The 24,998-nt window shown below is 46.5% G+C and overlaps 1 long non-coding RNA gene across 1 annotated transcript in view; it reads left to right on the forward strand.

Moving 5' to 3' along the window:
• Positions 1–24,998, forward strand: part of LOC115253412 (uncharacterized) — a 138,965-nt gene that overhangs the window by 101,875 nt on the left and 12,092 nt on the right. The gene's annotated exons all lie outside the window — the stretch shown is intronic.

Consider the following 24,998-nt stretch of genomic DNA (forward strand, 5'->3'; position numbering starts at 1 on the left):
CCAATGGCGGCCGAGGAAGGAGCGAGAGCCTCGCAGCATCCGCGCTCTGATTGGCTGAGAGGAGCCGTCAGTCACACCCCCGCCCCGCCCCCCTCCGAAGCCTGCTCTCCTCTATGTCTTCTTCTGTTGGAGGTGAAGCACGCTGCAAAAAGTGTCCACACGCACGAGTCCTGAGCTCTGCCGCCATAACACACACACACACACACACACGCGCAGGAGTGTCAGAAGTAGATTTATAGGATGATATTGAGGCAGAGAGCAGCAAACATGCGTCATCATGGCTGTCTGGTCGTTGGCATCCTTGACAGGGTTGTATTTTATTCTGATTGGGAACAGTTCAGGAAATATTATTATTGATCAGTGCGGTCTGAGGCGTTCAGGTAAATAGGACATTTTTTAACTAGTCCAAAATGACCTTTGCTTATGGAAGTTAGGCGGAATCCTGATTACGTGACGATGGGATGCAGAGTTTCACCTCATTTGGTTGGAAACCATTAAAAGTTAAACAAATCCAAAGGCTCGTTCTTCAAAAATAGCACAAGTATTAACAAGGGTTACCCGAAGGTTCATAAAACTCCAGCTTTGACAAAGGGGGAATATTTCTACGCTGGTGGCGGAAGCCGCAAACCACAGTCAGGCCCTGAAACTGTATCATCATAATAACTGAATCATGCACAATGTTTAAGTTATGTAGCATTTTAGCAACATGCGCCTTCAGCCAGCACAGGCATCAGCGCCCACATCACTGGAACGAGCAGCAGTTACATGTTTCCACTTTAATCCCTCCATTTATAACATTTATAACACAGCCAAGGGCCAGGAGGAACCTTGGCTCCAAGACATCCTTTTGGACACCTGTATCGGGGACCCTGGTGGCCAACTCGTGCAACTGCAACTCTTTAATTAGCTGTAAATAATGAGCTGGCGATGTCGAAAAGAGGGTTAAAGTTCTGGATCTAAAGATGTTTTCCTGGTGACCAACAGTCCTCCTCCTCCTCCTCCATCTTACCACTTCAAATCCAAACTGTGGCCCCTCACCGAGAGCTGCATCCCGCATGTCAGCGCCTTTTTTAAAAAAAAAGAAAAGGGACATTTTTTGCAGTGCGGAGGAAATGAGGAAGAAGGCACAGGCAGGGGAGAAAATGGATAGCTGTACCTATTAGCTCCAGAGCTCCGGTCTCAGATCCCCAGAGGATTTCTAACACAATGTTCTACAAACTGATGTTCTTGGAGGTCAGGCAGGGCTATCCGCAGCCTTGGAGAGCGAGGTGCGCCTCATCCGTCAGCCAAAAAGTGTTGCCATGCACAGACCGTACACGCAGGGCTGGTTTAACTCCATGCATGTGATTAGACGGGATCTTCATGCAACCGTGTTGTGGCCAGGTTCTCCTTTGACTTTACTCGTTGAAAATTCCGGAGTTTTTAGCCTTCAGGAGTAGCAACAGAATGTTCTCCATCACTGCAAGTGCAGTTCCCTTGTTATATTTCTGCCTTGGTTGCATTTTTGTTGCCTGGGCTGACAGTTCTGTCTCGCAGCGGACGGAAAAGCACCTCGCTCCTCGTCGTAACAACCGCCCGCGTGGAGCGCGGCTCCGTCGGCCGACAGCGGGAAAAACCAGCAGGATGTTTTAATTCAGCGCGCGTCGCGGCGGCGAGGGGGAACAGGAGCTCGACTGTGAACGTTCTCATTTTCATCCTGTTTTGTTAGGATGTGCAATGATGTGGGTAAATGGGAGCACGGGTCGGACCACCTGCTCGGCGTTCCTGCGGCCTCGCCGCCGCGTGTCGCTCCTTTCATTCTGGAACATCTGTAGATGGTGCAGCTCAGGGTGTTTCCTCTCAAAGGCTCGGCTCTGCCTCCTTCATAGGTGAGCACACGTTCCCTGGAGACTTCAGGAATCTGAGGGCCTCCTCCGTTCCTTTCCCTTCTCTCCCAGTCCACCTCCATCTCCTCCCCTCATCAATTAGCTCCAACAGATGCTATCTGGCCAAGGGAGGTTCCAGGGTCAACTCTCTCTGGAAGTTCTCCTTTTGTCTATGGAATTTTACAAGAATTGTCATTTGAAAAGCCCATTTTCATTTCAAATCGCCAAATAATGAGGCTTGGTCAGGTACGATAATTCCTCCGGAGTCATTTTTTCCACAATAAATCTCCATAACACAGGACACAGATGGTCTCCGCTCTTAGCCAGCTTGAGTAACGGGACATCATTTGCATCACAAGTGTGACACGCGGTGGTCACGAGGATTTAAACCCACTCTGACTCTCAATAGCTTGTGCAGGCCGTGGAGGGGTTTGGCATTGAGGTACAGTTGGAGGTCCTGGGTTTGGTTCTCCTCGGCTGTATCGACCTGCAACCTGTGCTTTGACTTGGGGTCAAAGTGGTTCAGGAAGTCCCTCCAAGAGCACAAGAAGTTGTGAATCTCCTTCATCCAGACTGTGGTTAAACAGCTCCGTTAGCCGTTTCAGGAGTCTGACATCATCCATCTAGCGTCCCAGTGTTGGGAGTCCTCCTGGCTGCTCGCGCCATCTGTCTTCCACCAATTAAGATGACATGGAATGCTAGGGGGACGGGGAGGATCAGCTGACCCGTCACTGGTGCCCCCTCTCCAGCTGGTGTATGTCAGTGTTGCGTAACGCAGATGGAGGTCGGCGATGAGACGGTGAAAAGACTCGCTTTTGCATTTGCAAGATCCCGACGCATTACGAGAAGATTAGATTAGCGGCGCTTTGCTGTTCGGACAAGCGAACCCTGTCTCATAAACGTGAAATAGAACTTTATCCCTTCTGGTGTTCTGCCTCTCTGCCAGGACCACGACTGTAAAATCGGCCCACATGTTGACAGGTTTATAGCTATTATTTACATGTTTGGAAACACAAACATGCTCACAGATGCCATTTTTTTGGTAATTAAAGCAAAACTTTTGACTGTAGGGCTAACGGTGAGCCTCTGGTTTAACCTCTGACCCCGTAGACCAACAGTATATGGATGAGGCACAAGCTTTGCTAGCACTAAAGATTGATGTTATGTTGCAGAATAAGACCAATCAAGGAGAATTCCACTGTTGGAACATTTGTAGAACCCCAGAAACCTTTTATTTGTGCTTCTATATTTATTCCTTCTCATAACAGTTAATATTAGCCTGTTTTCATCGGTGCAGATTGCAGCATCGAGGACCCACTTCACGCTCCAATCAAAGCCAGAAACTCCGCTCCGCTACATCACTCTGCATCCAAAATGTTGGCGCTAAACCCCGCTGCGAGGGCTAATGCTGAACTTTTCACATCTACTCAAAAAGATTTAGAGAACAGCTCCACATTGGCTCCGGGTAGTTAAACTGGAATAAGTGCCCGCTTCGATCCACGGTAACGGTCTCCTCGTTTAGCCTGTGAGCGTGGCTGCGTTCCTCCTCACAGCTGAAACTGCAGGATTTTGAGGTTCCATCCACAACTCTTCTTCTTTCACAAGGTTTGCTAGGAGCAGTTAGCTCCAAAAAGGGACAAGATATGATTTGATCTTTTAAATAGAGGTGAAATAAGTCCCCGTAGTGCCGTCGTCCAAATGCTTTCTTTTCTTGTTTTGGAGACCTTGACCTCCTCACCACACACTTGGATTGTTAATTGGAGCCTGTGTAAACACACCTGCAGAGCATGCCTGCGTGTTTATGACAAAATATGCTACACATATACATAACCTAGCATTTTGCCCCACGTTTTATCACGACTGTGGAATATGGCTACTGACAGAGACACGGAAAAACACTCCAGCACGCCGTCTGTCCGTGTATTTAACCTCCTGCGGTGACGGTTTGTCGAACGCCAGATCTTGTACCGCTGGAGAAAAACCCTGTCCTGAATATTTTAAGTGCCTCTTTTGTGCGTGAAAAGAGTTTAAGAGTCTTATTGTCCTTCCTGAACCTCTCCAGAAGCCATTTTTGGGGGGATAAAAGCGGCAGCGGTGGAGCGACGTCAGAGCTGACTCCTCAGTTTTGCCTCCTGGATCTCGATAACAGTGAATCGTTAGCTTGACCGCGGTGACTTTACACCTCGTGAAGGCAGCCGAGGGTGCTCTGAAGGGGTCGTAAAAGGAGGACCGCGAAGGAGGAATCAGGCGTCCACACAGCAGGAAGAGAAGAGGCTGTCGACCCTCAGCGATAGAAAAGAGGCCACAGTTTTAATCCAGTGGGTTATTTTGGCCGCCGGAGCTCCAGGTGTTGATTTTCCTGCTCATTCTTGTTTATTGCGTTGGAGTGTCGCCGGATATTCTGAGAGCGTTGTGACATTTTGTGATGTGCTCCGCAGAGGGAGGAAAGGCCGCGGAAGGGCATTTGACTTTATTGACTGAATTTCACAGTTATAAATGGGTCTTTTACAAGTGACATAAAGAAAATGATCCGCACAGGTCCGAGGCCGCAGAGCTCCGTAATCCCGCTCTGCAGTCGTGACACATCCCAGTTTGAAGAATCAGGCGACGGACTTCCGGTTTGATGAATACTGTCGCACACACACACATAAATAAAGCACTTGAGTAGATTCTTGCACAAAAGGACCCAGAGTGTGCCCAAGGGGGGGGCTGTTCGTGGCAAAATGCTAGATTAGGACCCAGATTTGCATCAATCTGAATTAGCGTTTATTGTTTCGCATGTTTAGTTAAAACTGTAGACTTGAGGATCATCCAGAGGAGTAATTGTCTCTCCAGAAGAGCCTTTTACAATGAGACCACCGTCTATGGCGTCTACGAGTTATTCAAACAATCCATATTCTACGCAAGGAAAAAAAAACTCCACCCGAAGGCTTTAATATCTTTCCTGCGACCGCTGCGGCATAGAAATACAGCTGTGCTGAATGCTGCAGGGGGGAAGTGAAGGGAAACGAGGAGTGAATATTTTTGTTTTCTGAAATGATCTTTAGAAAGGGGGTCATCAATCATGTGTGCGCTTTCTCTTTGGATTTAGGGGAACAGTTTGCGTGAAAAGTGGCGTTTTATCTCTGTCTTGTTACAGCACAGCAGCAAAAAAAAGGACTGAAAATTGAAAGACACTGAAAATAAAAGAGCCTACTTGGGACAAAAGATAAAACAGAGCATTTTTAATCATTAGCGTGAAATGCTACACATTACCTGAGGCCTGGCAGCCAACACAGTCAAGAATCACCCCAGAATATTCCAGAAAAAGTCAGAAACGTCACATTTAGCATAGCATTTCTCTTCGCTGCAACTGTTCTTCAAAGTCAGAAAGTGTGTAGTTAATGCTGATTTAGCAACAATGGAAAACCACGTTAAAAAAAATGGATTTAATGTTCCGTACTTAAACGTTGAGGGGCGAACATCTGTAAGAGCATCTGCACCGGGAGGTTCGGTGCAGCTGGCGGATGCCAAAGAAAAAGACGTGATTATTTCGAGGAGGATAAGAAACTCCGACACACAAGCGAGGTTGATCAGTTCTGAAGCCGTATCGTGGCACAACATTAGAGAACAGCTGCTGAAAATGGGCGCGGTCCTTCCGGAACCATCACGCTGATCAGGCGCCCTCAGTTATCAATCAAAGGAACTCTAGAACTAGTCTAGAGCTAATCTAGTGGACCTAAAGCATCCACGTGCGCTGCCCTTTTTCTTTTTAGCGCCTTGTCAGCTGCCCTAAAATTGGAAATCTCTCCGTCACTTTTCTGCTGCGTCTCCGGGTCCAGATCACAATCGCCCTCCTTTGAAGACTCCATTCTCAGCTCTGGTTAAAGCTATTTCGAGCTAATCACAACCACAAGAGCGTTGACGTCAAACCTTATCCTCGCGGGGTCTCCTTTAATAATAGTTGTGACTTGCACGCGCACATTCGGAGGCGCTGCTCAGCTTTCAGGCACAACAGGAATCCTGTGATTTGGATGAAACAGAACCTCTTTTTGTCGGCAGGCTCCAAAAACTCTCTCAAAAATGTAATTATGCTCTTTACTCTCTTGATAGCTGCAGGTAGACGGAGAAAACAGCCTGTTTTGTTTGTTCTGCACCGCATTTGTCATTAAATGCGTCCTGATAATTCGGCACCATATGTTTCCTTCTAAAAAATATCAAAACCGGGAGGCGCAAAGTGCCTTTGAAACCATCAATAAAAACCTGCACGTTACCACCAGGAAGTGATCATTTACATCTTTGCAGCGGAAGTCTATAATCAAATGGACAGATGCTAGCGGGGTCCCGCGTGAGTCACGCCGCCATTAATCCTGATGGTCTACTTTGCATTAAGAGAGTATCTCTTCTGTTGTGCAGCTGGTTAATTATCCCAATATATCGAAGAAAAGAGGAGCCAGGGAGACGGGAAGGGTGCGCTCTTTTTTTGTCTCATACATCGAAGATGCCTCCGTCGCTCCCACACCTCTCTCTAAACCTCCCACGTGGAGACGCTAACATGCACTCCGTAGCCTGAAGCGTGATCTCCAAGTTGGATCAGAGAAAGCACGACTGGTTGCATATTTCACAACAGCAGAAAAAAACCAGCCGCGGGTTGAACTACTGTATGTAAAACAATGCCAGAAATAATAAATAAATGCAAACATTTGCTCGAGGAAACACTTTGTTCTCCGCCGACTATTTTTTAATGACGGCGCCACCGGATTTACCAGAGAGGATGAAACCTTGGAGTGCTCATTTCAAAACCTGTCAGTGCTGTTGTGACGTGCTAGCAAGCTTTATCAGGAACCCCCATCGGTGTTCCGGCTGCTTTTTGGGCCCCCTCCCCAAGGATTTGGGGGTGTGGTCAGACTACTTATGGTGTCGTGAAGATCATTTATTGATCCAGACAAAGCTCATCTGACATCTGACATGTTTGATATTAGCAATAATGTTTGATATTAGCGATTAGCTGCATGCAGTCAGAGCTACCACACATTTATTTATGACCACAAACCTCATTTATATATCTTCACAGTCAGGATTTAACCCACAAGCAGGCCCGTAACACGATAGCCAACTGTTGGCGTCAGTCCACCTCCTTATTTGTTTTACTTCTGAAATCTCGTGTCTTTTGAGTGGCTACTGAGAAACTGTGTGTTGAACGTGCACGTCTGCGCTCTATAAAGCAGTAATAGCTCAGTATAATTAAATTTCTGTTTCTATTCTCATTTAACAAAGACATAATGCTTTTCAGTCCCCTTTGATCACCCAGTAATGAAAGCACAATTACATCATATTCTTTCTGCCACTACAGACTCATTCCTGACTCTTCAACATATTTAAACATTGTGTACTTGCATGTTAAAGTGTAAATCAAGAAACAGTGTAAAAATGTCTACGTGTAAATTTATGGTTTATGGTGAAACCAAATCTTGATTAAAATTGGTTTCTTTAGCAGGTAGCAATATCTCAACCCAGAACTCGGAAGACACCTTGGTCATCCTCGTATGTTGACCTTGCAATCTGAATTTTGTATCCCTTGAAGTTGCCATCATAAATAATCCACATTTAACTGCGCGAGCCAACTGTTGGCATGGTTACGATACTGCGGTAGTCGATGTAGGATCATTGAAAATCATATTATTGCGGTATTTCTCACACTGCGGTGCTGATAACACTAGATAAGACCTGGACTCAGGGACCATAAGCCTGTCAGTAAATTGATATTATGGCTAATGTCTCAGCTACATGGTGGTTGAGGGCATATGTGACACATCCTGACCTCTGCATGCATAAACATGATATGAAGAATGGCATCAGTGAGTCAAACCTCACAGTCCAATTACGAGTGGAATTTGGACGTGGCAACAGAGTCAATGAATTGACGGATGAGTGATGATGTTAGCATGGATGTATCGGGTAACCTGAAGAGGTCTGAATCACCCGTAGACCGACTGAATGATTAAATGATGGTTTGTTATAGACCTTTTATATTGCATAACATCTGTTGTCATCTAAACCGGTGTTGTCAAACACATGGCCTGTGGGCCACATATGGTCCTTTAAACAGTAAAGTGCGGCCGCAACAGTTTTATATATCTATCTTTTTTACCATATATATTAGTAAATTTATACAAAAAAGGTATCTTGTCTTTATTGCCTTCCATTCTATGCCTTCTGCCTTTGCTTTCTATCACTTCTTTCTCACTTCTTCACTGTTTTCAAGCAAGGCAAAAGACAATAAACAATATCAAATTTCAAAGTACGAAGTTGAAGCGTTGAGCTGCTTTGTCAAAAGAATTAGTGGATTAAATGGTTGCGTTTAAAATTTTTGCCCAAAGTATTTTATATTTTTGTAAAAGATGCCAACTTTAAACGGGTAACTTAATTGTTCGTTAGTAATTGTCCTGGGGTGGAAAAAAAGAAAAAGGTCTAAAATCTTTTTTTTGCTGAAAAGCAATGATTAAAAATAAGCCGCTTATATGTGATTAAAGTAACACACTTCTTTCATACGCAATAAATGCATAATGCTAGCACAAAGAGATGCTAAAATCCACGGCCTTTAAAATGACACGTGATGCTAAAATTCTTCTATAAGATCACATTATCAGGCGTTCTGACGCATCAATGAAATCAATTCTAGAACACATGTAGAGTCCATGAGAAGCTCAAGTATAAATATAATGGAGTTAAAATAATAAATTAATAATCATAAAACAAGGTCAAACTAATGCCAAATGGATTCACAGCTATCCAAAAGTATCCACGGGAGCTAACAGATACAGTAAAATATGTTGATATTTGTGCAGCATCTGAGGTAATATGATGCTGTAATGATAAATTGTCTGAAAAGTAATATTCTGACTTTCTTTATCCAATTTTACAGGGTTTTTTCCTTTTAATATGTCACAGTGTTCCAAGAACTTCCTGTTCCCGTGCAACTCTTTTGGGAATCTTCCCTGAGAAAACCAACTTTATGTGACATTCACTGATGTTCGCATGAAATAAAATCACCCTGTGATGAAAGTTTCAGTCACTTCGGTAGCTCAGAAATGCTCATTAATTATCGACTCAAACACACACACATCATTACTTACTCATAACTTCACTTTACATCAGTCAAATGTGCCAAATACTTGATTCCTCTCACGCAAAAATGCGAGTAAGAAATATTCAGTTTCGTTTTGACAGGAAGAAAATGGCAAAAAAATGTAATATAAACGTAAAAATTAGTTTAGATTTTTTCCCATATTATTATTTTTACAACCCTTTTAGTAAAAAAAAAGTTCATTTCTTCACTTTTCTTTACAAATGAAAACAACAGTAACCAGGGCTGCACTGCCACCTGCTGGCCTGGAGTGCATCTACGCCAAAGCTCAATTCTCTTCCTTATATAACATCATAAATCACAGAGAGAAAACTGAACCTGCATTTATAGTTGGAGGTTTTACTGAGACACGGGTTCCTTCTCTGACCCACTGTGGCTTCAGAAGAACCGACCCGCTGCTCCTCCGCCTGCTTTGTTGTTTAGCATAGAGCTGCCATTAGTATTCCTCATCAGCCATCTCCTGGTTAAGCCCCGACTCCGCCGCGGCAAAGTTTGCAGCGTAAGAGCCAAGTTCTCGTCTTCGCACCGTGAGAGAGGTGAGGATGGAAAATATCGCCCGAGGATGTTTCATATCCCTGCAGCCCTGCCTGTGCACACGCTCCACTCACATCTTTTCATCTCTTTCACTTAATCAGTCATCTTTACTCTGCATCGCACCCCCCCATCTCTCTCTTCCTTCAATTTCCCCCACCCTCCGCCTCCAGTGCGACAAAAGTGCCAGGATGGTCTCTTTGCTCACTCCCCCATCCTCACCCCCCCCCCCCCCCCCCCCCCCCCCCCCCCCCCGCTCTCTCTGTCAAACCCGGGGGGCCCCAAGAGGACGAGGCAGCGCTGTCACTTTGGACCGGCTTTGAGGTAAGACGAGGCAGGAAAAGTTACAGAGAAAGAGAGCGAGAGGCGGTGGAGGAGCGCGGTGCAGAGGAGGTGACAAGTCCTTTCTTTGGGGAGGTTTGAAGTTAGGAAGCTTCAATAACGGGCGAGGGAAGACTTTCGGGGCGCGCAGTTCAGCTGTTCCCGAACAAGGTAGCTAGGCTAAGACGTTGCTCACATCCAGCTCGGTAGCCTAATCCGCTTGTTTATGTAACCCAGATCTCACCCGTCATCTCAAGGACACACAGTTTTATGCAAACTTAACAAATCAGGGGGAAAAAAGACGGCACAGCTAGTGTTTTCCAACCTTATACCCAAGACGAGCTTGTTTTATCTTCACTGGGACTGTTGGTTTGGATTGTTTGAGCGTGGAAGAGGGATCGTTTGCTGGACTGAATGATGGACAGATGTTCCAGCTCTCCGTCCCGACAGCTCGGGAAGAAAGCGCCAATGCATCAAAGGGCATTTTGAACTATTCCACATGGAAGGTTTGCGAGGCCCGCTGATCACTGCCGATTTCATTCTCTTTGATGCGCGCACAAACGTTTTCTAGTTAAATTATCGCTGCTCGCCGAGAAAAAAAAAAAATCTCAAGACTCGTGTTTGTCCCGGAGATCTAAAAATAAATGACTTTTTCCCCGTCTGTAAGAGACAAAAACATCTCTTCCCGTCTCGTTTGATGTTATTTACGCCCCAATTCCGCTGGTGCCAGTTCAACTTTGGCGCTCCGCTGGGATTTGATACCTGATGTGACTTCGGGGGCTCCTCAATCAAAGTTTCAGACAAGCTACAGGGATGCTACGATCATGATGCTAAGATCGTGATGCTACAGAGAAGATCTTTGCTTTTCACTGTGTGAACACTTCCCAACATCTGAATCCTTAATGCTATAAACAGCGTTGGATTTGGAATGGCATCATGATATATTAATTGTATAGCCTACGCTAAAAGGGCACCGATTTTAGCGCTATGTGCGGCCTGAGGCGAAGCGAGCATCATTATTGAACTACGGAGACTATTTAGTAAATACATAAAAAATACAGACATGGTTCTTTAAGCTGTTTTTACTGTGCTCACAGTTCAGTGTCGTTTCAGAAAATCTTGCAAACGGGAAACAAGATCGGTGGCAAAGTTGCTGATATAACTTGGTATTATTCGTAACTGACGCTAATAAACGGAAATTTGCTTGCTGATAGCTTAAAACAGACGACGACAAAGCTAATAAGATGAAAGGAGTACATCTGATGCTAGCACGTTAAACTTTGAAACACAGGGTCCTCAATCGGCCACAAACGCCGGCTGAAAATGACTTCAGATGTTGTCGTTCTTGGCTGTGAGGTGGCACCGTTGCACCTTCGCACTTTCGTGGATGAGACCCGGTTTGGTCTGGTAGCCTCCAGAGGTGTTAGCACACACCTGAGCCCCTGCACACAGCTGTGCACAGCTGAGGAAGATGCTCATCTGTCCTGAAAATGACATAACTTAAGGAAAGGTATCAATGAAATATGCCAATTAGCAGCAATACATGTCCACTTATTGAGTATTAACCCCTTTAAAACACTATTTTAGCGTAGCTTAGCATAACAGCTTCTGCTTTGTCATTCAGGCACTAAACCAGGCAAAGAAAAATTAACTTTTGCTAATTTCCATTTAAATTAATTCGAACCTCTGAAGCTTTTAGGTGGCTAATTTTGCAGAGATCACTGTGGATTTAAATGCAGGTTTATCTGCCAGGACCTGCTGCTCCCATCTATGAATGTCGTAGCCGCTTGTTTGTGAAGCATGAAAGGGCTTGTTTTTGTCCAACATCTCTCCACTTTCCAGAAGCTAAAATGCTGCTCTGACGCATCGTGAACATTTGCGGGACTTATTGGCCGAAGCGTCGTCCCTTCCTGTTTGGCGGGGCTCTGTTAGCCACGTCGCGCGACGGCTGCCAAAGTCTCCGGCGGCTCTCTGAAATGCTTCATTATAATCTTTTGTGTGTCCTCTGTGAATGGCTGATGATGATTATGCAAATGCTGCAGCCGAGAGCAGCGCGAGTAATTATCACGGCAGAGATTGATCCTTTCTGAAAATTCTGACTGCATACTGAGCAGAGCGGCATCTACGGTGCGTGCGAGGCCGTGCGGTCTGCAGATTCAGCAACTTTGGGCCTTCGAGAGCGCGGCTGCGGTCACTTTATCGGTGTTTTGGGAGTGTGGGTTGTTTTTCCTTTGGAGCAATTTCAAATTAGGTGAATTTGGAGTCTTTGGCCCAGTTCCAAAGTGCTCTAATCTATTCTGTAAAACCCTATTTCTGCCCCGCGTTCATCTCTTGAGTACGTCAGTGATGAATACAGGACCTGATCGTCACTCATCGCTCCTCAGGGATGCAGGTGTGAGTCCCAGAACCCCCCCCCCCCCACCCCCGAACACTGGTTCCAGAGCGCAGTGGTGACACAGTGGTGGAGCCCTGCAATGCCACGCCACCAGTGCACCCCCAACATTCCTCACCTCGCCAGATGTGCCAGACTTAGCGGCTAGCGATGCTATCATGGCTAGGATGATACTCATTAGCGAACTCATTAGCAACTTCAGCCAGTTTGGAGGAGTCCTGGGAATTCCTTCAGCGAGTGAAGCTCACATTCACCCGTCAGATACGCTCGTAACGCTGCTCAGCTTTAGCTGTTCCTCAGAGGTTGATGCTAATCTGGCTCATCTGAGGGCTGAATCGCAGCGTAGCGCTGGGGGCCACTTGATTATCTGTGATCGGAAAATGTTGGTAGGACAGGAACTAATTTATGCAGCCACGCCTGTGACAACGTTCCGGGTTTATACGGTTGATTATTTCATTCATATTGACAGCGTTTGTTTGCAGACTCCCGACGCCGGGACACGAGTGAAAATGAAAAATCGCTCTTTTATTTATATTTACAGACGTTTCCGGGCCCTTAAACGTGGAAGTACTCTAATTAAAACGGCTCTAAAGTAAATATCATACTCTTATAACGACTCTTTAAATCAATGCTCAAAGTCTAAAGTCTCGCATCGATCGGGTCCACTTTAAATCCATTGTGATGGATCACGTTGGAATAAATCAGCGGCCCGTTGGTGGCTGAGGATGAAGTGATTCTGGCAACTTAACATGTCTGATGCATCGACCACTAATCAAGCAGATTAGATCTTCTTCTTCTTCAGCGTCCAATTTATATGTGTCTTCCTAAATTAAGGCAACTTTTTCCTTTGTGGTTGATGATAATTCACAGTTCGGGGCGGGCAGTGAGCGAGGGGAGACCGCTCCAAACGCACTGGAGGGCCAGAGCAGCGCTGCCGTGGCAACGGGGCCTTTGCTTTCTTTGAGGAAATAAAAAGACCAGGCGGCGGGAGAAAAAGTAGCTCCTGCAGAAAGGAAACGGCCCAAACTCCCACAGAGAGCGGAGCCTTACGAGAGCTCCATCCTGACCCCGGGGGCCCCTCCAGCAGCCCCCCTGCCCCCCCCCAACCGGTTGTTTCACCTCCAGAGCAGCCTGAGCCGGCCTCAGTGGAGCACCGGGTTTATAGACACTGACTAGGCACAATTCGGAACAGGGTGGCACTTACTGAGAGCAGGTCATGTGGCAACGAAGCGTAGAAGGGACACTAATGAAAAGCTATTCTCTCGTTGGCCACGTCGGCACCCTGCTGCCTCCCAGAAACACTTCCTCCCTCTGCCAGCAGCACACACACACACACACACACTCCGAGGAAAACGCTGGTTTACAGCAGAAATTGAATTTGCCGATTGATCCGGCTCCTCCGTCTCCACAGGGGCAACGAAAGGACGTCATTTTTAAACAATAGGCCGGCAAATCCGCAGAAATCCGTCCGATCGGCGCAGTCGCCGAGGTCGGACACATAAATCAACACCTGGGAAAGTTGCCTCTCGGAAGTTGTCGGAGTCAGCGACTTCGGGTGACAGCATGGCTCGCTACCAACCCCCCCCAGTTCAGCAGAAACAAGTGCTGCGACGTGTGTGTGTGTGTGTGTGTGTGTGTGTGTGTGTGAGTGAAACACTCCGTTCCCCTCCCCTAATGTAATTAAGTCGAAGCAGTTAATGTAATAATCCTGCAACAATGCACAGCCTAATGCACCAATCACTGCAAATAAAACATCACAATTTAACAGTTCTGGAGGCCTCGCCCGGCACGCTGTTCCTCTCTGACCTGCGCTCACCCCAAAGGCATCATGGGAAAAAAGCAATAAGCAGTGACAGTGCCGGTCCTCATGCTGGCATGGAGCAGCTGTTAACATCTGGAGTGTGGCGTATTTAAGCAAGATTGAGTCCACACGTGCTGCCACTCAGGAGCGAGTTCTCAAATCCTTCTTTCCAGAGCCTCAGGACGCACAAGGCCACTCAGGCCGGTTCTGAAGCTGCCCGCTGCCGATCACAATGGACCCGCTCAAGAGGAGGGCGGGAGAACAGGCGCCAAACACGTTGTAGCGGCGGCGTTTGGAAGAGGGAAAGATTTAGTGAGGACTCGCAGAGACCTGCGGTGCTCTACAAGGTGAACCCTGCAGGGGAAAATGTTCCGCTGAGGCTAATTCTAACTAGTAGTAGCTGAGCCTAATTGTTGTTTGAGCGACTTATGCTATCAATTAGCATCTTATCCAAGGTAGTTTTCTGTGTCAACTGGGCTGAAGGCTGCCGTAGTTCTGAAGAAGCCTTCTGGATAGAAGGCGAGACGTCTTCAAAAGAGAAGAAAACCAGTCGTCGACACGGAAATCTACCTTGGATAACTTTGACTTGGATGATTGAGAATTTCCCGGACTTCTTTACCTTTCTGCTCCACTCACACGGTCAATATTCCATCTGCGCCTTCCATAGAAGGAAATAGACGTTTTAAAAGTTCTTGCCGTGCATCTGGTTCCTGCTAATTACTGCGCCCAAACGCTCGTTTGCGACTCTCCCTCCTCTTAAACGAGCTCTTATTTTTCTCCGGCCAACAATGAGCACCGGAGGTCTGAAAGAGCGTCTGGTTAAATATGGGCTTTTCATCCGGATTAACTCTACAAATGGACCTCATTGTCTTGAGAAATTCGATTTTCTGCCATTCTGCGTGCATGTTGTGTCCCCTACCACCCCCCACCCCCCACTTACCCCCCGGGCCCAGCTGAAGCCAGCGTGGCCCCTTATCAACAGCGCTCAGGGGGTGTGGAAATGAAGAGTCGAGTTCTGCCTCGGATCAAACGGCGGGACGAGGAGAGCGTCGGAGAGGAAGGTGGAATCTTGAGATACTGTCCAGCTTCACGGCGTGAAGTGTGCCAGTGCAACACCCCCCCCCCCCCCCCCCCCATGGTGCCCCCAGCGGACGGCTTTTACACGCTCTAATTTCCAGCATTATCTCGCGCTCAAGGCCAGTACCCAGACAGTGTTATTCTATCTTTTAGATAAGGGCTATCCTGCCTTTGCATGTGTCAGGAACACAGCCATGGGGGGGGGGGGGGGGGGAGGGGGGTGACGCCGCCTGCTACTGTACAACTGCTGTCACGCCGACAGCGGCTGCAGCTACGGCTAACATTGAGCATCAAAACCACACCAGCAGATTTATATTGCTGTTTTATGTTCAAGGGCGGCTTTGACGATGCGTTTACTGACTTAAAGAACGTGGTGCCTGTGCAATATTCATGAAAAACACTTTGATTTATGTCAAAAGAATAATGTCGACTGAAAATATAGTCGAAACTACGCAAAGTGATAACTAGCTGGAAGCTTCCGAACAGATGGAAAACGCATGAGAGGAATAATACCAAAGAGTAAAATATAGGTTAAATGTGGCTTGGTGTGCAAAAGAGGAGAAGAGAAAGCTCTGCGTCTCCTGTAGCGGCAGCCAAAAAAAACCTGGGTCGTAATTCAAAAAGTAATAAAAAAAAATAGGGAGAGAGAATTATTCAGTGGATCAATATTTAGCAACCATGAAGTCAAAATGATGCATTTTTCAATATATATATTTTTTTTTTCATCCAGCGTGCAACTTGTTTAATCTGCTAGCACGAGGCTGAGTTATTGCTCGGCAGCTGTAGGACGTAATGTGTTTAAGAAGGTGGTAATATACAGCAGGAGTTCCTGTGAAGAGGCAAATGGAGACTGATGGACAGTTTCTATGGGATGGCAGTTTTTAAACCACGAGGCTCAACACAGCAGCTCCTTTAGATTTGTCGTTTAGCACGCGGAAATATGAAAATTCACCCCGTCAGATGTGCGCAAACAACTGCCGTCCGTCTCCTCTCGAGGCAAACATGCATCCACGCCTCCCCCGCTGGGCGCTAACATGCGCCCATATAGATCCATAATGATTTTTAGCGATGGGGAGCCAACTTCACTTCACCACGAACAAATAAGAACGTGACAGGGCGCAGCGTGTACATCTGCGGAGCCTCGATTATCGGCGCCGGTTTAAGCGAGCGTAATCACCTCGGGGCCATTTATGTGAACATTAACTGATGTGGAGGATGTGGCCTCACCAGGACTGATGAGGAAGCAGAACAAGGCTGTTATTGTCAGTGAGGTTTTCATGCCCTTTATGTGGCTGTTAGTCCAGTTTGAGGTTCAGGTGCAGGTGACCCCCCCCCCCCCCCCGGGGTGTCTGCAGGATACAGGATTAGCATCCCTACTGGGTGGGGATTCAGAACAACATACACAACCTCAGCGTGTATCAGTTCGTACCTTCTGTTGATTCCACTTCCTGTTTTTGAGGTGAGACGGCTGGACCTGTGCCTCCGATCCAGACGGCTACGCTAAAGCTCGCAGCGCACTTAGCTACGGTCTCAATTAGCTAGCAATTAGCAGCGGTGTGTATAAGGGTGACTGACCACAGTGACAGCAGATATTCAAAGGCATTTTAGATATTTTTTGGGGGGGGTTATTAAATGAGATCTTTGCCAGCTGCTGTGTACCTTACATTGAGCATGTGGCCAAGCGTGCACGTGCAGGTGACGCATAGAACGCACAGCAAAGCCACTGCTCAAGGGCCACCCGTCTAATTGAGGTCACGCAGCTTCCATCTCTGTCAAGTTTTTCTCTGGTACAATTTCCATCCCCTATAATCCAGCCCTGTTAACAGTCCCCTTCTTCCCAGGACAAATTTAATAGCTCAAAAACATCTATTTAGGCGGATGAGATTGGGATTTATGAACGGGTGTGTTTCATGAATATAACCTCATCTTATCATGGGCTCTAGGCCTCTTGATTACAGGCTGCATTAAGTGTCTCTCAGAAGGGTGAGCGCCCCGCAGACGACCTGAACCGTATCGATACGCTGCCAGCGCCGCGGAAAGTGTTCATTTTATCTGCCATTAGCAAGTCTTAATTAAAAACCGGTAGGAAATGGGCACACACCTGCAGCTCCAGCCCACATGATCCTCCTCTGGAGTGAAGGGGACCTCCGAGGCCATTAAAAGGGATTAGCACACTATTCTCAGCAACGATCAATGCAGAATTGGTATTAGCTGCCCATAATAATGTAGGAGGGACATTGTGTGTGTGTGTATGTGTGTGTGTGTGTGTGTGTGTGTGTGTGTGAGTGTGAGTGTGAGTGTGTGTGTGAGTGTGAGTGTGAGCGTGTGTGTGAGTGTGTGTGTGTGTGTGTGTGTGTGTGTGTGTGTGTGTGTGTGTGAGTGTGAGTGTGAGCGTGTGTGTGTGTGTGTGTGTGTGTGTGTGTGTGTGTGTGTGTGTGTGTGTGGCTATGCGCATTTGACAACACCAATAAAAGCCATAGTACCAGTGAATCATACATTTCTTAAAAGAGCTAAAAAGTACATTGCTAATGCTATTCCAGGGTTTGGACTTTCATCCTTACCAAACAGCCAAACCAGCAGGACAACGGAACTCGGTTCCCTTCGGGTTGGTGTTGCCAGAAACGAGCCTGGACCAGGAAGAACAAAGCATGGGGATGAAGAAACCTCTGCCCGTGGACCAAATCAAACCAAACTGGTCCTCTGACCAGAAATTGCTCCTGCACCAGCCAGCACACCTTGGCTCCACTCTGGAGAAGGTTCATCTTGAGGTCTAAAACAGCTGATGGCCTGGTCTGGATTGGCCCAGGAATAAAAAGGCTGGTGGAAATAGGACATTGGTGGAGTCCCTGAATCGTTCTCATTCCAACGTCTTTAGCAGGAATCTTGACGAACGCATGATCCGACCATCTAGATTCCTGCTTCTTCAGTCTGCTGGGATGAAGACATGTGCAACCACTCATTTTCCATTTTCTTCTCCAAATTCCACACGAGCTATCTGTCTAGAAATATCCCCGAAGGTTAATACTCTTAAGAGCCACTGTAAATAAGTGCAAGCCGTCCCCGATGCACTGTGATTTATTCATGTGCAAGGGCTCTATTTTCCTCTACATTAAATGCTGACTTGTAGAGTAACCTTTACCTCTGAGTGCTTCGGCGGATGGGGGCATTATTTTAGGTTGAGGAAGCATGAAAACTGAGAGATATTCTTGGGCATGTTCCGTTCGGATTGGACGAAGCTTCAGGGAGCCTTCGGAGCAGCGGCGCTGACCTCTGTGGGCGCCGTGGGAGCAGAGGAGACGTGTGGTATTTAGAAAAGTACATTTGCGGAATTATCGTTACATTTTCAGGAATAAAGACGTAGCTTGAAGGCACAAACCCGGTCGCCGGAACGCCGTTCATTCTTTTTTCTTTTTTACATTGGAACCTTAATTCCTTTGTCTTGAACGAGGCAGCTCCTTGACCCAGTGGGGGGAGATTAATGAAGAGCTTTATTGGCGATGAAGGCTATCAGGCACCCCGCTCCCCTCGTCTAACGGAGCAGGAAGTTTACATAGTCAATTATGTTGTTCCCGTTCCGCCTGTATCCACCATTCTGTCCGGTTTGTAGGAGCCTTATTTGGACCGAGAAGGTCGCGCTCTTGCTTTACTTTTCATTTCCATTTTCAGTGACGAGGACAAATCTACCCCGACAATAGAGGAGACGTACGGCTGATGTTTTTGTGACTTTCGAAAGCAACAGAGAGAGACTTCCGTGTTTGTGTGTGTGTAACATTCCGCTGCCTTTATTTCGGAGAAAGGCTACAGCGTCTTTCTGCAATTGCGGCCATTACGGCTCTTTATGGCAATTATGGCCAGCCAGCCTCTCCGGCTCTTTGAGTGCTCCTCAGGCCACGCTGGGTCAACCTGAAAGCCTTTTCCTTTTCCTTTTTTCTTCCTCAATAAATGGGACATGAGTGACGATATCACGGGGAGCAAAGATACGAGCTGTTGTGGCATATGAGGAGAAACGATAGAGGAGACGAGAGGGTGAGGAAATCTGGAATCGATAGGTGGGTAATCGGAAGGTGTCTGTTACATGTCGCTGTTGGTAACGGCAATGATATACGAAAAAGATTCCAGGTTTCTGGAACACTTGAGCTCACTTTTCTAGCCTGACAGGGTCTGTTTTCTTGATTCCTGGGGTGGGGCTGAAGGACACTGATTGGTGAGACGCTCCGAGAGGTGACCATAGATTAAACAAAGCCTGTCAATGAAAAAACAAAGACTTTTGAGACATCAGCGGCGCCTGGCTGTTGAGGCTTGAGTCTTCTGAATGAGTCACCCCTCCAGACAATGACACCACAGGCGGTCATCGTCACAGTCGATCCCCGAAGGAAGCTCTGGAAACCATTTTAAATAAGCGCAGACTGACATAAATCAGAGCACTTTAATGCAATCAGGGAGACAAGCGGGGCTAAAAGTACCCAGCTTTCAATACTGTGTTGGCAGTCTCTCAGCTCTCAGGGTATAATTTCAGCATCACAGTTCGATACAATGCAACAAAATGACAAATCGAAGCTTTATCCCTAATAAAACTGACTCCAGCCTTTACTACGAACTCTTCCTGTATTTGTTGTGGTCTTCAGCAGGTGAGTGGAGTCTGGGTGGAACCATTATTTCAAGGCTTTATGGCCATTAAATAAAAAGCACATCCACCGGTTTGACCGGGTGAATTATTCCCTTCACCACTCCGATGGATCCACCTGTTCTCCGGGGGCTCTTAAGTGAGCTCCCTGATGCTCCCATCAGCCTCTCCATACTGTGCAATGGCCGCAAACAGGGTCCCCTCCCCCGCCTGCTCCATCCTTCCGTTTTCGGAGTCGTTGCTGTCACTTCGCATCAGACCACAGACTGCAGGTTCCTGCCTCTCTCTCTCTCTCTCTCCCTCTCTCTCTCTCTCTCTCCCTCTCTCTCTCTTGGTATGTAAATACCCCCATCCTCCGCAATCAATGTTGGTGTCTTTCATTCAGCCTTTAGCTCCTTTCTGGGGGGAAGTCGTTGTGTCAATTAGCTCATCTTGAATCCGCTTTCCAACTGTTCCCAAGGTGGCCGACGTCACAAAGGTCCATCCGATGCGGCGCTCATCCCAGATATTGTTTTGTTGGGGTCACCCCAACCACTGAGGAACCAATTCTGGGGGGATGTCTAATTCTGCTGAGCTGTGATTAATCCCATCAGTAAACAAAGCAGAGGTCATCGTGTTTTGGAGATTTCCAATTACAGAGTAATCAGGGCTAATCAGACAAGCTGCTCGCCAACATCTTGGGTTATTTTCAGCAGCAGAGGGGTCTCCAGTCGATAGTTTGCCCTCCACTCCGCCAACATACGACCCCCAACTCTCTGATCCCACATTGGGGTAGTGGGAGGCAGAAGAAAGAGAAGAGGCTAATAGGCACCGCCACTCATTAGCAACGGTGTGACGAGCGTTTGGGTGGGCCGGTGAAGCGCCGGAGTCGCTCCGATGTGGCAAACGTGCTCAAACGGAAGAGCTAACGTGTAACTCTTCCAGACGAAAGCTCAGGTTGTCTGTGTGTGTCGTCCCTGCAGAGTCAAAGCGGATTTGTTTGGATCTCACCAGAGGCCACGCGGCTGAAGATTTAAATTAACAGTGACTCACTGTTTTCTGCCAGTGTCCAGTGTTGAATTATTAAAGTTGTCTCAGCATTTGGAGCCAGCATTCAAGGTTAAAGGGCCGACCAGATGAGAGTGTTTGCCAATTGATTGGACACCGAGTGTGTGCTCACACAACATGGGCGGGATAAATGTTTTAGCTTGAATCTTTCATGAAAAAAACACACTTTGTTTTGATATCGCCGTCAGAGGCTTCTGTGAAAGCAGCTAAATATACCCCGGTGTCGTTAATCAGACCAATAATCCGGCATTTGGAGACAAAAGCTTTCATGTTTTCGTGCTGACATTTACATGAGCGGATCAATAGCATCTCTGGGAAATAACAAATCCGTTGTTACTGTGGTTCTGCAGGTTCACATTAGCTCACAAAAGGCTCCTGCAAAGCCACTAAAGTGTTGGGCGTTAGCGAAGCACCACTGGCTAACTTTTTGGTTGGAGAAGGTGACCACGAGACGCACTTCAAAGAATGAAACCTTTGGTATCGGGTAGTTTTTCCCCTCTTCTTGGTCAGTTCCTCTGTCACATCCCTGGCTGCTCTTCATGCTCTTTGTTTTCTTCTTTCAAGTTCTGATGTCCCCACAAGAAAGAGAAGAAATCCGCTTTACCTTCAAGGCTTTTTTGTGGCCTCTGAGGTTTCAGTGATCATGTGGAGCTGATCTGTTATTCATGACAGAGTTCTTTTTCTTGTGTCTGCCTCTTCTGTTGGTGGGATCAGACAAATCCTCCACGAGATCCTCTAGAACCAGGTCTTCCTGTCGCTTCTGGTTCCTCTTCAGTCTTTCCCTCATCTTGCTGTTTGTAATAGATCCAGTGTGGGAGATCCTGTTGAGAAGCGTCTGATTCAGGTTGGTCTGAACTCTGATACCCTCGTTTGGAATGATGATGACATCATCGCTTCTCTTCATCTTTCTGCTTTCCCCACGTCTCCGCTTTTCTTCTGCATCATCTTCTTTCACACCAACTAACTTCGTGTCGTCTGTAACTGTCATTTATCTATTCCTGCTGTTGACATCATACTATCAGATAAAGGGTTCACAATGACATCATAGTTCCATGGTGACACATCAGGCTGAGTTAGAGGACTTGTGCTCTGTTGTTTGTTTGTTTATTAGCGTTTAACATTATTAATTGTTCCTTTAACTGCTTCATTCCATGCGTCTATGCTCACAACATGCTCTCAGGTCACATGTCCAAATATTATGACCTTTTTCCCCCAACAAAAATGTAAAGAAATCATCAAAAATTCTGAACAGCATAATCAATCAATATCAATCACAGATGTGTGATCGAGTGATGAGGAAAAAATTCCTTCGGGATAAATACTTTGGTGGTGGCGTCTCTCTCTTTCCTCCTCTGAGGAGTCCCCAAGGAGCATTTATTAGAATAAGTTGAGCCCAATCCACCAAACCACCCTGGACCTGAGCTGCTTTTCCCTTTAGGACTATCAGAACAGACAGTAATGTGAGGTTTTACTCGTCGCTGCCACCCCTCTTGGTTTACAGGACCAGTTTAGAGTAATAATGAGCTAACCTGCAACCGGTTCAAACTGAGGAACCAAAGTGATTTAACGGTTTAATTCCTCCACCCGTGTCACTGACGGCCTATTCAGCCCTGCTACACTGATGACGTCCCCTGTGGGCGATGATGGTGGATCCGTTCATACGCCAGTCTGTGATTCGTGTGTGTGTGTGTGTGTGTTGTGATTTGAATGAATTACTTTGGTGTTTTCTATTTTTTTTATTGGCAAAAACTTTTTTACTGCACGTGTACAGTTGCCAGAAGTTGCCGAAGTGATGTCCTTCATGCTCCTCACGTCTCCTATGGGATGTGGCGTGTGGCGGAACGGTTTTTCACATCGAGGCCATTTCATTTTTGTTCGCAATCGCATGGAAGACTTAATTAATTTTCAGAGCTGTTTCCTTTTCTAATGAATGTACCAAGAAAAGAATCAAAGCGAGCAAAGCCACAAACGATTTGCTGACACCGTCGACTCGAGTTCTGTCATGTTTGCTAAACCTTTTGAGCCCGAGAATAAATTGTTTTTAGGGCACTCCGCTTGGATCTCCCAAAAGAATAAAGCACTGCTGTTGGAGCCGAATTCCTGAAAAGTTCAATTAAATTGAAAACAAAAAAAAATGGTAGCAACACCTTGGCAACCCTCCAGTTAGCATCCCTCTAAGCTGCTGGGAGTTAGCACTGAACCCAAAGGCAGTCCGTTGGGAAAGTCTTCCTCACTGCGGGAATAAAGAAACCCTTCCATCCTCCTTAATTAAAACATGATTTACACTTAGTCCCAGCCACGAACTTGCCTTTGATGCTTCTTTTGTCAATTAAAAGTAAGTCCTATAGCGTATTATGCAGCGTTCATTACTTGCAGGTTATTCTCAAGGACGTTGCAGCTCCGACTTTCAAGTTTCCAGGAGTTGAGGGGCGAGTGTGTGCAAGGACACCAAAGTAAAAATAAAACTCAGTGATTGTGCATTATACAACTGTTCCACTGAAGGCCCATCCTTTTCTGTTGTACACCCTCCTCTTCTTTTTGAACCCATGTCCCCAAACAAAATGCCATCACCAGGACGTCTCTTTGATTGAATGATATTTTATCTACACACTCCTCTTGGAGACTTCAATATGCCGACAAAAAATGAATCTACCAAATTTCGAGGGAGGGAGGTGCGATTATTTACCCAGGAAGCCACTTTGATTGGATATTCTTTGCCGATGAGACAGATAAAGAACGCTCTGACAGGTTCGCTCGATTCTGCTCAAATGTGCTTTGCTGAGTATTTAAGCGGCCTTGACTGAATAGTCCTGCAGCATTTCAAGTGGAATACTACTGGTATTTAAAGTTCATGGCATTCGTCAAAAAAGGATTATAACATTGTATTTTGTTGCTGAGGTTTCTCCAGTGGTTGAACCTCATACAGTCACAACAGTCTCCAATTTTCTTTAATTTTAGCTTTCTTAGTTTCTCTAACGTTGCCGTTGAACCTCCACTTCTGTTCAATATTTGTCTGTGTATTCAATATCGCTAATTCCCCTTCTGGCCTGAGAACAGTGTGCCATGATTTAAGCTGACAGCCCCACAACAGAGCCTCTATTGGAGTGAGAGGGTAAAGATATAAGATCCCCCCACCCCTTCCATCTACCCAACCACCCACCCTCACTTGACCTGAGTCACCTTCATTGCTTCTTCTGAATTTCCTGGTCACAGCTGCTCTTCCCTGCTTCCCACTGTGGGCTGCAGGTGTACATTTAAATGGAAATAGACAGGATCAGATGGGATAAATTCTCAGATCTGCTGTTTGACAGGAGATGGAAGTGGGTGAGCGTCAAGGGGACGCGAGAGAGGCTTTCCCAGTGCGGAGTAATATCTTTTATCAGGGAGGGGGGGATGTGCACTCAGTTGGGGAGGAAAAGGAATCCAGGCAGGGGCACGATTGACAGTTTATTTAAGAGGCCATTAACTTTACATACATTGCTTTCAATAGACACACTTTTGCAGTCCAAGCCACCGAGGATCAAAGCTTCCTGAAATCTACGGTGCTGTAAAACTCACCAGATTAAGGCAGAACATTTTGCTAATGATGATGCATATTGGCATCTCCGGACTGGAGCCGCTTGCCACTGCTTACTGTATATCTCATCTTGAATCCCTCAAAAGGTCCACGAGAAATGTGACAGCATGACCTTTTGAATTCCCCCAGCAGCACTACCTCATGCAGAGCGCAGGGAAATGTACTCTTCATTTATCTCACTCGGTGTTTGCTTTGTGCCGACCAATTTAAGATCTGAAGGATAGAATCAGAAAGGGTGGGGGGGAGTACTTTACAATGCGCTGCAGATTTCTCTGCTAAAACATGCAATCGTTTCGGAATGGAGTGGCCATTATGAGCAATTTGAGGCTCTCACTGCCAACCTCAGGACTCGCTGACAGCGTTACGCCCCTTTTCTTTGCACTGTACCAAATATGTTGGGCTCCACTTCTGCCAGGGTGCAGCCAAGACAAGTCACCGGGTGCTACCCTGGCAGTCCCATATGGTCTAGTGGTCAGGATTCTGGTTTTCGCCCAATCGCTTTTGGTTTGATTCCCAGTGTGGGAACAATCTCAGAGCAGCTCACTTGAAAGGGAACTTAGCTGGGAGTTGGAGGGCTTCCAAAGTTTCTATGGAATCCTTCCAACTCCCAGCTAAGTTCCCTTCTATTTTCTCTTTA

Source organism: Takifugu rubripes, chromosome 18 (genome assembly GCF_901000725.2).
Source record: "Takifugu rubripes chromosome 18, fTakRub1.2, whole genome shotgun sequence".
Taxonomy (NCBI): domain Eukaryota; kingdom Metazoa; phylum Chordata; class Actinopteri; order Tetraodontiformes; family Tetraodontidae; genus Takifugu; species Takifugu rubripes.